General features: G+C 40.2%; 2 long non-coding RNA genes across 2 annotated transcripts; both read right to left on the reverse strand.

Annotated features, from left to right (window-relative positions):
- Positions 1–4,958: 4,958 nt before the first annotated feature.
- Positions 4,959–8,631, reverse strand: LOC142719267 (uncharacterized). The gene is made up of 3 exons (XR_012872706.1): positions 8,539–8,631; positions 7,198–7,232; positions 4,959–5,020 (listed from the first exon to the last, which is right to left on the reverse strand). It is a non-coding gene; the product is annotated as an uncharacterized LOC142719267 (long non-coding RNA).
- Positions 8,632–9,996: 1,365 nt separating this feature from the next.
- LOC142719266 (uncharacterized) lies at positions 9,997–13,669 on the reverse strand. The gene is made up of 3 exons (XR_012872705.1): positions 13,577–13,669; positions 12,236–12,270; positions 9,997–10,058 (listed from the first exon to the last, which is right to left on the reverse strand). It is a non-coding gene; the product is annotated as an uncharacterized LOC142719266 (long non-coding RNA).
- Between the last annotated feature and the right edge of the window lie 811 nt (positions 13,670–14,480).

Raw genomic sequence — 14,480 nt, forward strand, 5'->3', positions numbered from 1 at the left:
TATGTATTAGCAGCATAATGGAGGACAGCGCCACCTATTGGAAGGTTCTATGTAATAGCAGTATAGTGGAGAACAGCGCCACCTACTGGAGAGGTCTATGTAATAGCAGTTTAGTGGAGGACAGCGCCACCTATTGGAAGGTTCTATGTAATAGCAGTATAGTGGAGGACAGCGCCACCTATTGGAAGGTTCTATGTAATAGCAGTATAGTGGAGGACAGCGCCACCTATTGGAAGGTTCTATGTAATAGCATTATAGTGAAGGACAGCGCCACCTATAGGAATGTTCTATGTAATAGCAGTATAGTGGAGAACAGCGCCACCTACTGGAGGGGTCTATGTAATAGCAGTATAGTGGAGGACAGCGCCACCTACTGGAGGGGTCTATGTAATAGCAGTACAGTGGAGGACAGCGCCACCTATTGGAAGGTTCTATGTAATAGCAGTACAGTGGAGAACAGCGCCACCTATTGGAAGGTTCTATATAATAGCAGTATAGTGGAGGTCAGCGCCACCTATTGGAATGTTCTATGTAATAGCAGTATAGTGGAGGACAGCGCCACCTATTGGAAGGTTCTATGTAATAGCAGTTTAGTGGAGGACAGCGCCACCTATTGGAAGGTTCTATGTAATAGCAGTATAGTGGAGGACAGCGCCACCTATTGGAATGTTCTATGTAATATCAGTATATTGGAGGACAGCGCCACCTATTGGAATGTTCTATGTAATAGCAGTATAGTGGAGGACAGCGCCACCTATTGGAATCTTCTATGTAATAGCAGTATAGTGGAGGGCAGCGCCACCTATTGGAAGGTTCTATGTAATAGCATTATAGTGGAGGACAGCGCCACCTATTGGAATGTTCTATGTAATAGCAGTATAGTGGAGGACAGCGCCACCTATTGGAAGGTTCTATGTAATAGCAGTATAGTGGAGGACAGCGCAACCTATTGGAAGGTTCTATGTAATAGCAGTATAGTGGAGGACAGCGCCACCTATTGGAATGTTCTATGTAATAGCAGTATAGTGGAGGATAGCGCCACCTATTGGAAGGTACTATGTAATAGCAGTACAGTGGAGAACAGCGCCACCTATTGGAAGGTTCTATGTAATAGCAGTATAGTGGAGGACAGCGCCACCTATTGGAAGGTTCTATGTAATAGCAGTATAGTGGAGGACAGCGCCACCTATTGGAAGGTTCTATATAATAGCAGTATAGTGGAGGAAAGCGCCACCTATTGGAATGTTCTATGTAATAGCAGTATAGTGGAGGACAGCGCCACCTATTGGAAGGTTCTATGTAATAGCAGTATAGTGGAGGACAGCGCCACCTATTGGAATGTTCTATGTAATAGCAGTATAGTGGAGGACAGCGCCACCTATTGGAATGTTCTATGCAATAGCAGTATAGTGGAGGACAGCGCCACATATTGGAAGGTTCTATGTAATAGCAGTATAGTGGTTGGGTCTATGTAATAGTAGTATAGTGGAGGACAGCGCCACCTATTGGAAGGTTCTATGTATTAGCAGTATAGTGGAGGACAGCGCCACCTATTGGAAGGTTCTATGTAATAGCAGTATAGTGGAGGACAGCACCACCTATTGGAAGGTTCTATGTAATAGCAGTATAGTGGAGGACAGCGCCACCTATTGGAAGGTTCTATGTAATAGCAGTATAGTGGAGGACAGCGCCACCTATTGGAATGTTCTATGTAATAGCAGTATAGTGGAGGATAGCGCCACCTATTGGAAGGTTCTATGTAATAGCAGTACAGTGGAGAACAGCGCCACCTATTGGAAGGTTCTATGTAATAGCAGTATAGTGGATGGGTCTATGTAATAGCAGTATATAGAGAAGAAGTCCTCCAGCTCACCTGACACTTGCTGTATGTGTCGCGGTCATCGCACGGGCTCTCGTGTCGGCACACGATGGGTATAGACAGGCAGAGGCAAAAGGGTTGAGTCCAGCGCTGAAGAGGATAAAAGGGAAACTAGTTCCAAGTTTACTAGATATTCGATTAAAAAGGTCCAATAGGTTGGAGTCCTGGTGTGCAAACGGGAGTGAATAACGATCCAGTCCTGAAGCCTACGCGTTTCAGACGTTAGGCACGTCCTTAATCATGGCTGTTGAAGTTTTGGATACTAGGGCCCCGGTTTTTATATACATGAGTTCCGGTTTGTGCAGCTGATTAGACTTGATTGCGTGTCAGCTTACGATAGATCATTGAAACGCAAGCCAGAGCGTATTTAAAGATTCTACATGTGAGATTGCTACAAAATAGAACATGATTGTGAACTAAACTTATGAAAGGATGAGAGGTAAAGCCTGGGAAAACAGAGAACGTGTATTTCTAACTGCAGTTTTTTTAAATTGCGATCACGAAGTGTTAGGACATCGCTTCTGTGAGTTACGTAACATTGACTTCTTTGTTTACATGCTAGATCCTGTGTGTGTTATTGGCTGGCCGGATGAGCCAGTAGGAAGCAAGGAAACCTGACGGGCCTCCTGGAATCAGCTGATGCTCCAAGTGCGATCTTGTTCAAGGTAAGTAAGTATATCGGGCTGTCTATAATGGTACTTGTTAAATTATTTCGGTTTTACGAAGACTAAATATGAAAAGAGAAAGTTTAGATTGGTTAATACACTAAGGAGCAACGTGATATATGGAGATAAATAAAGGACGACATGTAGTTATGACAGGCGGTATCTTTATGAAAAGTTACAGTATAGTTTCTCAGGGTTTTTTGAGCATGCAATTTATTTGGTTTGCGTTACTAGGGACCGGCATGGACTAGTGTGAACTATGGGTGAATAATATAGTGGGTCTATATAGAAGGTGCTACTCTTAGATGTCCCAGGCTGAAAACAATTGTATATTAAACGGGTTGGGTATATATGATGTTTTAGTTTGTGCAAGATACAAAAAGACATGCGGTCAACTAGTGAGGGAACTATGAATGTATTGTAGTTAATTAAATGGAAAAATAAATCAGTGGGGGGGGGCCCTTGGTATCTATGCGCTGGATCGAAGTATAGGTGTAGAGTGCAGGGAGTGTAGGGAAAATGGAAAATTGGCAAAAGTAAAGAAAAATGTGACTGGCTAAAAAAAGTCAAAATATTGTATCAATTGCATTACAAAAAGCACATGTTATGTATGCAAAAAATATTGATGACTTTAGGGACAGACGGAGAGAGATCATTGGCTTGAGACTGTTGCTCATAAGGTGTTAGTTGCTGTACAAATAATAGGATGTATCCTTTGGAATACAGACTAAAATATTAATACTGAAACATAAGTTCTTTCTTGAGGTTGAGTCCCTGTGGGAACCTCGTTTTTAGTCTGTATATCCAAAAAGCCTCTCGCAGATGAGTTTTATGTTTTAAGTCGCCTCCTCTTTTGGGGAGGTGGATTTTTTCTATGGCGAAACATCGGAACGATTTTACTGATCGATTATGATGATGGATGAAATGTTTAGAGGCACTAGAAATGTTTAGAATATTTGCATTTCTTATATAGCTGAGGTGTTCAAGGATCCTAATTTTAAATTTGCGGTTTGTGCAGCCTATATATTTTAGTTGGCAATCTATGCATTCGATGACGTAGATAACGGATTCGGAATTGCAATTAATATAATTTTGGATAGTATAGGTATCTAATTGTGTAGAGTCACTGAACGTTTTGGTAGGGTAAGCATATTGGCAGACCTTACAGGGGTGCTGTCCACATTTGTAGAACCCTTTGGTTTCCAACCACGTTGATTTGGTTTCCTGTGAAGTAAATAGGGATGGTGATAGTGTGCTGCCTATTGATGGAGCTTTTCTTGCTATTATTCTACATCCTTCCTTTAGGATGGACCTCAAGTCGACGTCCTCCATGAGAACAGGTAAGTACTTATCCACTAGTATCCAAAACTTCAACAGCCATGATTAAGGACGTGCCTAACGTCTGAAACGCGTAGGCTTCAGGACTGGATCGTTATTCACTCCCGTTTGCACACCAGGACTCCAACCTATTGGACCTTTTTAATCGAATATCTAGTAAACTTGGAACTAGTTTCCCTTTTATCCTCTTCAGCGCTGGACTCAACCCTTTTGCCTCTGCCTGTCTATACCCATCGTGTGCCGACACGAGAGCCCGTGCGATGACCGCGACACATACAGCAAGTGTCAGGTGAGCTGGAGGACTTCTTCTCTATATACCTTCTGCTTGAGTTTTCGGCTTTGCCTTACGTGCTCACCTTTGTTATATACACATGCCCTATTCAGGACTAATAGAACCTATCTGTCTACACATGTGTACAACATTCCTGCTTTGAATTTTTTGTGCAACGGGAGAAATTTTTAATGCAAGTCAGTCACGATAATATGTCTACAGGGATTTAATCAATTCGTCTATGCAAATTAAGATCCTCAAAATAATTTTGTATACTATACTCTGGCTAAATAATCCTCTCATTGGTTTTATAACCTCTTCTCATCAATTCCTGCACATTTGGAGAGATACCCAATGTACCTGTGTTACTAGAAATATACTATACAATAACTATATAAATTCTTGAGACTACGCTCAACATGTCAAACGAGGCTCAGTTAACAAGATCTGAACTGGCCGCAAAAGTCTTTGGCAGCAGTGGCAACACCTCTGAAAGAAACCCGGATTTGGAAGCCTCATTCCACAACTTGGAGAAACACCTGGCACAACAGGCAAAACTATGGTGGGATCTCACTACCCTCAAAAATTACGTCTCCAAAAATATGATTCCTAGGGGGCTACGTTTGAAGAAAATGCCATCCTTTATATACACTGAAGACTTTCACACAGAATGGAACCAAACTCTTTCTGATTGTTCCATCAAACTAATGAATCTCATCACGAGACAAGAAGAACAAAAACTAAAAGAATTGGAAATCAAGATTATAGACATCAAAAAAGAACTGGATGTCTACTCAAGCTTACCTGCCTTTTCACAGCTGGATACACGCACGTCTTCTTACATCGACAAACTAGACCTTTCCATAGCTGAAACAAAGAAATCAAAGTTTCAGCGGGACACACGAGACTATATGAACAACGAAGTATATAACTGGAATCGAAAGGAACGCAATTTTTCTAGACCTAGACCCATTCTAAAACAACGCAACCAACAATACAAACGTTATAGAGATATACCGAGCAGGGTAAGCTTCAGTTCCACGGAACCCGACTCTGCAGAAGGCCTATCAGAAGAAGAACATGTTGGAACTTCTTCCCGTCCTCACCATAGACAAGAAGCTACCGCACAAATGTCAAAAAACGAGGCAGGAGGGGCGGGAGGAAGCACAAATCGACCCTATCAAGAACAAACCCGTCACCTCCGGTCGCGAAAGTTCCAGCACTATTAAATTCCAACATAACGAATCTATCATCCTTCCCTCTCTCGGCAGACCAAGAAGAAGTCCTCACTCTGGGCCTTAATTTCGCCCCCAACAATAACTTTAATCTATTCAATACATTGCTAGATATAAACAAATTTATTCGCAATTTAACTGTTAAAAAATACTTCCTTAAAGATTCCATCACAACTGAAGACCCCATTACCACCACGACTCTCACAAGCCAACCCAATAGGGATTTCAAGAACTACAAACACCAACTCACGTCCGAATTCTCTTTCCAAGAACTCAGAACCCTAGCATGTCTAGAAAGTCTGCAACCGGAGAGAACGGACCAAACTGTTATGATGTCTTCAAACTTTATAACCTCCAACCCCAAATTCTATCCTGTGAATGCACGAACTGAATCTATGGACCGATTTCAATTTATCATTGAACAAGAATTACAAAGCATAGCAGATAGACTCAAAACTAACCATCCAAAACCCAACATGCCTAACCGCCTGAAAAAAGCAATGAAAACTTTGAAAGACAACAAAGAACTTACGATTAAAATGGCAGACAAAGGCGGAGGAATTGCCATCATGAATAAATCAGACTATCAAAAATCAATACTTGACATGTTATCTGATGTCAACACCTATAAAAAACTTGACTCAAATCCAACAGTGAAAATAAAATTCTTAATGAAAAGTTTACTGAACGAAGGTCTTCAAGGGGGTTTCATTAATCAGAAACAATTTAATTATTTATATGTTGAACAACCCATTACTCCTATAATACACGCTTTACCTAAAACCCATAAACTAATTAATCCCCCACCAATGAGACCTATAGTCTCAGGGATAGGATCCATATTAGAAAAATTATCAGAATGGCTCGACACCTTGTTACAACCTTTGGCCCAGCAAACTCCAGGTTTTCTAAAAGATACCAAAAATGTCCTTATCTCGTTAAAAGACAAAATTTGGAACGAAAATTATACCTGGTTAACCTGTGATGTTGTCTCACTCTACACATCAATTCCTCATCATGTAGCATACACTGCTTTAGAAAGTCACCTTCAGACACACAGTACTTACGACAGAAATTTTCAAACTTATATCCTAAATGTACTTATGTTTCTAATGAAGCACAATTTCTTCCAATTTGATGGAAAAAATTTTCTCCAACTGAAAGGCGTCTCTATGGGAGCCAAATTCTCCCCATCAATTGCAAACCTGGTAATGGCGTGGTGGGAGGAATTATACATCTTTTCTAGCAACAACCCTCATGGCACTAACATTGAGTGGTATGGACGTTATATCGACGACCTCTTGCTAATATGGAAGGGACCCATTGATCATATTTCAAACTTCGTCGACTATCTTAACCAGAACCCCTACAATCTCAAGTTTACCCACAACCATGATAAAACGTCAATAGTCTTTTTAGACCTAGAACTGGAGGGAAAAATAGGTCAAATTATTACAACTCAAACGCACCGGAAACCCACCTCAGCCAACTCCATTTTGCATGCTACAAGTAATCATTCTAGACATACAATCAAAGCCATCCCAGTAGGAGAACTTCATCGTGCTAAAAGAAATTGCACATCAACTAACCAGTTCAATACAGAACAAGAATGTATCACAACCAGACTGAGGAAGAGAGGCTATCCACAGTGGTCCCTCAACAGAGCCCGAAACATTATTACCAAAAAACCAAGAACTCTACTCCTAGAACAGCACAAAACGACCAAACCAGAATCCAATCAACCAACCTTGGTTCTACAGCAAAGTAACCAGTTTGAGGAAATAAAAAATCTAGTGGATAAGTACTTACCTGTTCTCATGGAGGACGTCGACTTGAGGTCCATCCTAAAGGAAGGATGTAGAATAATAGCAAGAAAAGCTCCATCAATAGGCAGCACACTATCACCATCCCTATTTACTTCACAGGAAACCAAATCAACGTGGTTGGAAACCAAAGGGTTCTACAAATGTGGACAGCACCCCTGTAAGGTCTGCCAATATGCTTACCCTACCAAAACGTTCAGTGACTCTACACAATTAGATACCTATACTATCCAAAATTATATTAATTGCAATTCCGAATCCGTTATCTACGTCATCGAATGCATAGATTGCCAACTAAAATATATAGGCTGCACAAACCGCAAATTTAAAATTAGGATCCTTGAACACCTCAGCTATATAAGAAATGCAAATATTCTAAACATTTCTAGTGCCTCTAAACATTTCATCCATCATCATAATCGATCAGTAAAATCGTTCCGATGTTTCGCCATAGAAAAAATCCACCTCCCCAAAAGAGGAGGCGACTTAAAACATAAAACTCATCTGCGAGAGGCTTTTTGGATATACAGACTAAAAACGAGGTTCCCACAGGGACTCAACCTCAAGAAAGAACTTATGTTTCAGTATTAATATTTTAGTCTGTATTCCAAAGGATACATCCTATTATTTGTACAGCAACTAACACCTTATGAGCAACAGTCTCAAGCCAATGATCTCTCTCCGTCTGTCCCTAAAGTCATCAATATTTTTTGCATACATAACATGTGCTTTTTGTAATGCAATTGATACAATATTTTGACTTTTTTTAGCCAGTCACATTTTTCTTTACTTTTGCCAATTTTCCATTTTCCCTACACTCCCTGCACTCTACACCTATACTTCGATCCAGCGCATAGATACCAAGGGCCCCCCCCCCACTGATTTATTTTTCCATTTAATTAACTACAATACATTCATAGTTCCCTCACTAGTTGACCGCATGTCTTTTTGTATCTTGCACAAACTAAAACATCATATATACCCAACCCGTTTAATATACAATTGTTTTCAGCCTGGGACATCTAAGAGTAGCACCTTCTATATAGACCCACTATATTATTCACCCATAGTTCACACTAGTCCATGCCGGTCCCTAGTAACGCAAACCAAATAAATTGCATGCTCAAAAAACCCTGAGAAACTATACTGTAACTTTTCATAAAGATACCGCCTGTCATAACTACATGTCGTCCTTTATTTATCTCCATATATCACGTTGCTCCTTAGTGTATTAACCAATCTAAACTTTCTCTTTTCATATTTAGTCTTCGTAAAACCGAAATAATTTAACAAGTACCATTATAGACAGCCCGATATACTTACTTACCTTGAACAAGATCGCACTTGGAGCATCAGCTGATTCCAGGAGGCCCGTCAGGTTTCCTTGCTTCCTACTGGCTCATCCGGCCAGCCAATAACACACACAGGATCTAGCATGTAAACAAAGAAGTCAATGTTACGTAACTCACAGAAGCGATGTCCTAACACTTCGTGATCGCAATTTAAAAAAACTGCAGTTAGAAATACACGTTCTCTGTTTTCCCAGGCTTTACCTCTCATCCTTTCATAAGTTTAGTTCACAATCATGTTCTATTTTGTAGCAATCTCACATGTAGAATCTTTAAATACGCTCTGGCTTGCGTTTCAATGATCTATCGTAAGCTGACACGCAATCAAGTCTAATCAGCTGCACAAACCGGAACTCATGTATATAAAAACCGGGGCCCTAGTATCCAAAACTTCAACAGCCATGATTAAGGACGTGCCTAACGTCTGAAACGCGTAGGCTTCAGGACTGGATCGTTATTCACTCCCGTTTGCACACCAGGACTCCAACCTATTGGACCTTTTTAATCGAATATCTAGTAAACTTGGAACTAGTTTCCCTTTTATCCTCTTCAGCGCTGGACTCAACCCTTTTGCCTCTGCCTGTCTATACCCATCGTGTGCCGACACGAGAGCCCGTGCGATGACCGCGACACATACAGCAAGTGTCAGGTGAGCTGGAGGACTTCTTCTCTATATACCTTCTGCTTGAGTTTTCGGCTTTGCCTTACGTGCTCACCTTTGTTATATACACATGCCCTATTCAGGACTAATAGAACCTATCTGTCTACACATGTGTACAACATTCCTGCTTTGAATTTTTTGTGCAACGGGAGAAATTTTTAATGCAAGTCAGTCACGATAATATGTCTACAGGGATTTAATCAATTCGTCTATGCAAATTAAGATCCTCAAAATAATTTTGTATACTATACTCTGGCTAAATAATCCTCTCATTGGTTTTATAACCTCTTCTCATCAATTCCTGCACATTTGGAGAGATACCCAATGTACCTGTGTTACTAGAAATATACTATACAATAACTATATAAATTCTTGAGACTACGCTCAACATGTCAAACGAGGCTCAGTTAACAAGATCTGAACTGGCCGCAAAAGTCTTTGGCAGCAGTGGCAACACCTCTGAAAGAAACCCGGATTTGGAAGCCTCATTCCACAACTTGGAGAAACACCTGGCACAACAGGCAAAACTATGGTGGGATCTCACTACCCTCAAAAATTACGTCTCCAAAAATATGATTCCTAGGGGGCTACGTTTGAAGAAAATGCCATCCTTTATATACACTGAAGACTTTCACACAGAATGGAACCAAACTCTTTCTGATTGTTCCATCAAACTAATGAATCTCATCACGAGACAAGAAGAACAAAAACTAAAAGAATTGGAAATCAAGATTATAGACATCAAAAAAGAACTGGATGTCTACTCAAGCTTACCTGCCTTTTCACAGCTGGATACACGCACGTCTTCTTACATCGACAAACTAGACCTTTCCATAGCTGAAACAAAGAAATCAAAGTTTCAGCGGGACACACGAGACTATATGAACAACGAAGTATATAACTGGAATCGAAAGGAACGCAATTTTTCTAGACCTAGACCCATTCTAAAACAACGCAACCAACAATACAAACGTTATAGAGATATACCGAGCAGGGTAAGCTTCAGTTCCACGGAACCCGACTCTGCAGAAGGCCTATCAGAAGAAGAACATGTTGGAACTTCTTCCCGTCCTCACCATAGACAAGAAGCTACCGCACAAATGTCAAAAAACGAGGCAGGAGGGGCGGGAGGAAGCACAAATCGACCCTATCAAGAACAAACCCGTCACCTCCGGTCGCGAAAGTTCCAGCACTATTAAATTCCAACATAACGAATCTATCATCCTTCCCTCTCTCGGCAGACCAAGAAGAAGTCCTCACTCTGGGCCTTAATTTCGCCCCCAACAATAACTTTAATCTATTCAATACATTGCTAGATATAAACAAATTTATTCGCAATTTAACTGTTAAAAAATACTTCCTTAAAGATTCCATCACAACTGAAGACCCCATTACCACCACGACTCTCACAAGCCAACCCAATAGGGATTTCAAGAACTACAAACACCAACTCACGTCCGAATTCTCTTTCCAAGAACTCAGAACCCTAGCATGTCTAGAAAGTCTGCAACCGGAGAGAACGGACCAAACTGTTATGATGTCTTCAAACTTTATAACCTCCAACCCCAAATTCTATCCTGTGAATGCACGAACTGAATCTATGGACCGATTTCAATTTATCATTGAACAAGAATTACAAAGCATAGCAGATAGACTCAAAACTAACCATCCAAAACCCAACATGCCTAACCGCCTGAAAAAAGCAATGAAAACTTTGAAAGACAACAAAGAACTTACGATTAAAATGGCAGACAAAGGCGGAGGAATTGCCATCATGAATAAATCAGACTATCAAAAATCAATACTTGACATGTTATCTGATGTCAACACCTATAAAAAACTTGACTCAAATCCAACAGTGAAAATAAAATTCTTAATGAAAAGTTTACTGAACGAAGGTCTTCAAGGGGGTTTCATTAATCAGAAACAATTTAATTATTTATATGTTGAACAACCCATTACTCCTATAATACACGCTTTACCTAAAACCCATAAACTAATTAATCCCCCACCAATGAGACCTATAGTCTCAGGGATAGGATCCATATTAGAAAAATTATCAGAATGGCTCGACACCTTGTTACAACCTTTGGCCCAGCAAACTCCAGGTTTTCTAAAAGATACCAAAAATGTCCTTATCTCGTTAAAAGACAAAATTTGGAACGAAAATTATACCTGGTTAACCTGTGATGTTGTCTCACTCTACACATCAATTCCTCATCATGTAGCATACACTGCTTTAGAAAGTCACCTTCAGACACACAGTACTTACGACAGAAATTTTCAAACTTATATCCTAAATGTACTTATGTTTCTAATGAAGCACAATTTCTTCCAATTTGATGGAAAATTTTTTCTCCAACTGAAAGGCGTCTCTATGGGAGCCAAATTCTCCCCATCAATTGCAAACCTGGTAATGGCGTGGTGGGAGGAATTATACATCTTTTCTAGCAACAACCCTCATGGCACTAACATTGAGTGGTATGGACGTTATATCGACGACCTCTTGCTAATATGGAAGGGACCCATTGATCATATTTCAAACTTCGTCGACTATCTTAACCAGAACCCCTACAATCTCAAGTTTACCCACAACCATGATAAAACGTCAATAGTCTTTTTAGACCTAGAACTGGAGGGAAAAATAGGTCAAATTATTACAACTCAAACGCACCGGAAACCCACCTCAGCCAACTCCATTTTGCATGCTACAAGTAATCATTCTAGACATACAATCAAAGCCATCCCAGTAGGAGAACTTCATCGTGCTAAAAGAAATTGCACATCAACTAACCAGTTCAATACAGAACAAGAATGTATCACAACCAGACTGAGGAAGAGAGGCTATCCACAGTGGTCCCTCAACAGAGCCCGAAACATTATTACCAAAAAACCAAGAACTCTACTCCTAGAACAGCACAAAACGACCAAACCAGAATCCAATCAACCAACCTTGGTTCTACAGCAAAGTAACCAGTTTGAGGAAATAAAAAATCTAGTGGATAAGTACTTACCTGTTCTCATGGAGGACGTCGACTTGAGGTCCATCCTAAAGGAAGGATGTAGAATAATAGCAAGAAAAGCTCCATCAATAGGCAGCACACTATCACCATCCCTATTTACTTCACAGGAAACCAAATCAACGTGGTTGGAAACCAAAGGGTTCTACAAATGTGGACAGCACCCCTGTAAGGTCTGCCAATATGCTTACCCTACCAAAACGTTCAGTGACTCTACACAATTAGATACCTATACTATCCAAAATTATATTAATTGCAATTCCGAATCCGTTATCTACGTCATCGAATGCATAGATTGCCAACTAAAATATATAGGCTGCACAAACCGCAAATTTAAAATTAGGATCCTTGAACACCTCAGCTATATAAGAAATGCAAATATTCTAAACATTTCTAGTGCCTCTAAACATTTCATCCATCATCATAATCGATCAGTAAAATCGTTCCGATGTTTCGCCATAGAAAAAATCCACCTCCCCAAAAGAGGAGGCGACTTAAAACATAAAACTCATCTGCGAGAGGCTTTTTGGATATACAGACTAAAAACGAGGTTCCCACAGGGACTCAACCTCAAGAAAGAACTTATGTTTCAGTATTAATATTTTAGTCTGTATTCCAAAGGATACATCCTATTATTTGTACAGCAACTAACACCTTATGAGCAACAGTCTCAAGCCAATGATCTCTCTCCGTCTGTCCCTAAAGTCATCAATATTTTTTGCATACATAACATGTGCTTTTTGTAATGCAATTGATACAATATTTTGACTTTTTTTAGCCAGTCACATTTTTCTTTACTTTTGCCAATTTTCCATTTTCCCTACACTCCCTGCACTCTACACCTATACTTCGATCCAGCGCATAGATACCAAGGGCCCCCCCCCCACTGATTTATTTTTCCATTTAATTAACTACAATACATTCATAGTTCCCTCACTAGTTGACCGCATGTCTTTTTGTATCTTGCACAAACTAAAACATCATATATACCCAACCCGTTTAATATACAATTGTTTTCAGCCTGGGACATCTAAGAGTAGCACCTTCTATATAGACCCACTATATTATTCACCCATAGTTCACACTAGTCCATGCCGGTCCCTAGTAACGCAAACCAAATAAATTGCATGCTCAAAAAACCCTGAGAAACTATACTGTAACTTTTCATAAAGATACCGCCTGTCATAACTACATGTCGTCCTTTATTTATCTCCATATATCACGTTGCTCCTTAGTGTATTAACCAATCTAAACTTTCTCTTTTCATATTTAGTCTTCGTAAAACCGAAATAATTTAACAAGTACCATTATAGACAGCCCGATATACTTACTTACCTTGAACAAGATCGCACTTGGAGCATCAGCTGATTCCAGGAGGCCCGTCAGGTTTCCTTGCTTCCTACTGGCTCATCCGGCCAGCCAATAACACACACAGGATCTAGCATGTAAACAAAGAAGTCAATGTTACGTAACTCACAGAAGCGATGTCCTAACACTTCGTGATCGCAATTTAAAAAAACTGCAGTTAGAAATACACGTTCTCTGTTTTCCCAGGCTTTACCTCTCATCCTTTCATAAGTTTAGTTCACAATCATGTTCTATTTTGTAGCAATCTCACATGTAGAATCTTTAAATACGCTCTGGCTTGCGTTTCAATGATCTATCGTAAGCTGACACGCAATCAAGTCTAATCAGCTGCACAAACCGGAACTCATGTATATAAAAACCGGGGCCCTAGTATCCAAAACTTCAACAGCCATGATTAAGGACGTGCCTAACGTCTGAAACGCGTAGGCTTCAGGACTGGATCGTTATTCACTCCCGTTTGCACACCAGGACTCCAACCTATTGGACCTTTTTAATCGAATATCTAGTAAACTTGGAACTAGTTTCCCTTTTATCCTCTTCAGCGCTGGACTCAACCCTTTTGCCTCTGCCTGTCTATACCCATCGTGTGCCGACACGAGAGCCCGTGCGATGACCGCGACACATACAGCAAGTGTCAGGTGAGCTGGAGGACTTCTTCTCTATATACCTTCTGCTTGAGTTTTCGGCTTTGCCTTACGTGCTCACCTTTGTTATATACACATGCCCTATTCAGGACTAATAGAACCTATCTGTCTACACATGTGTACAACATTCCTGCTTTGAATTTTTTGTGCAACGGGAGAAATTTTTAATGCAAGTCAGTCACGATAATATGTCTACAGGGATTTAATCAATTCGTCTATGCAAATTA

Source organism: Rhinoderma darwinii, unplaced genomic scaffold (assembly GCF_050947455.1).
Source record: "Rhinoderma darwinii isolate aRhiDar2 unplaced genomic scaffold, aRhiDar2.hap1 Scaffold_472, whole genome shotgun sequence".
NCBI lineage: Eukaryota > Metazoa > Chordata > Amphibia > Anura > Rhinodermatidae > Rhinoderma > Rhinoderma darwinii.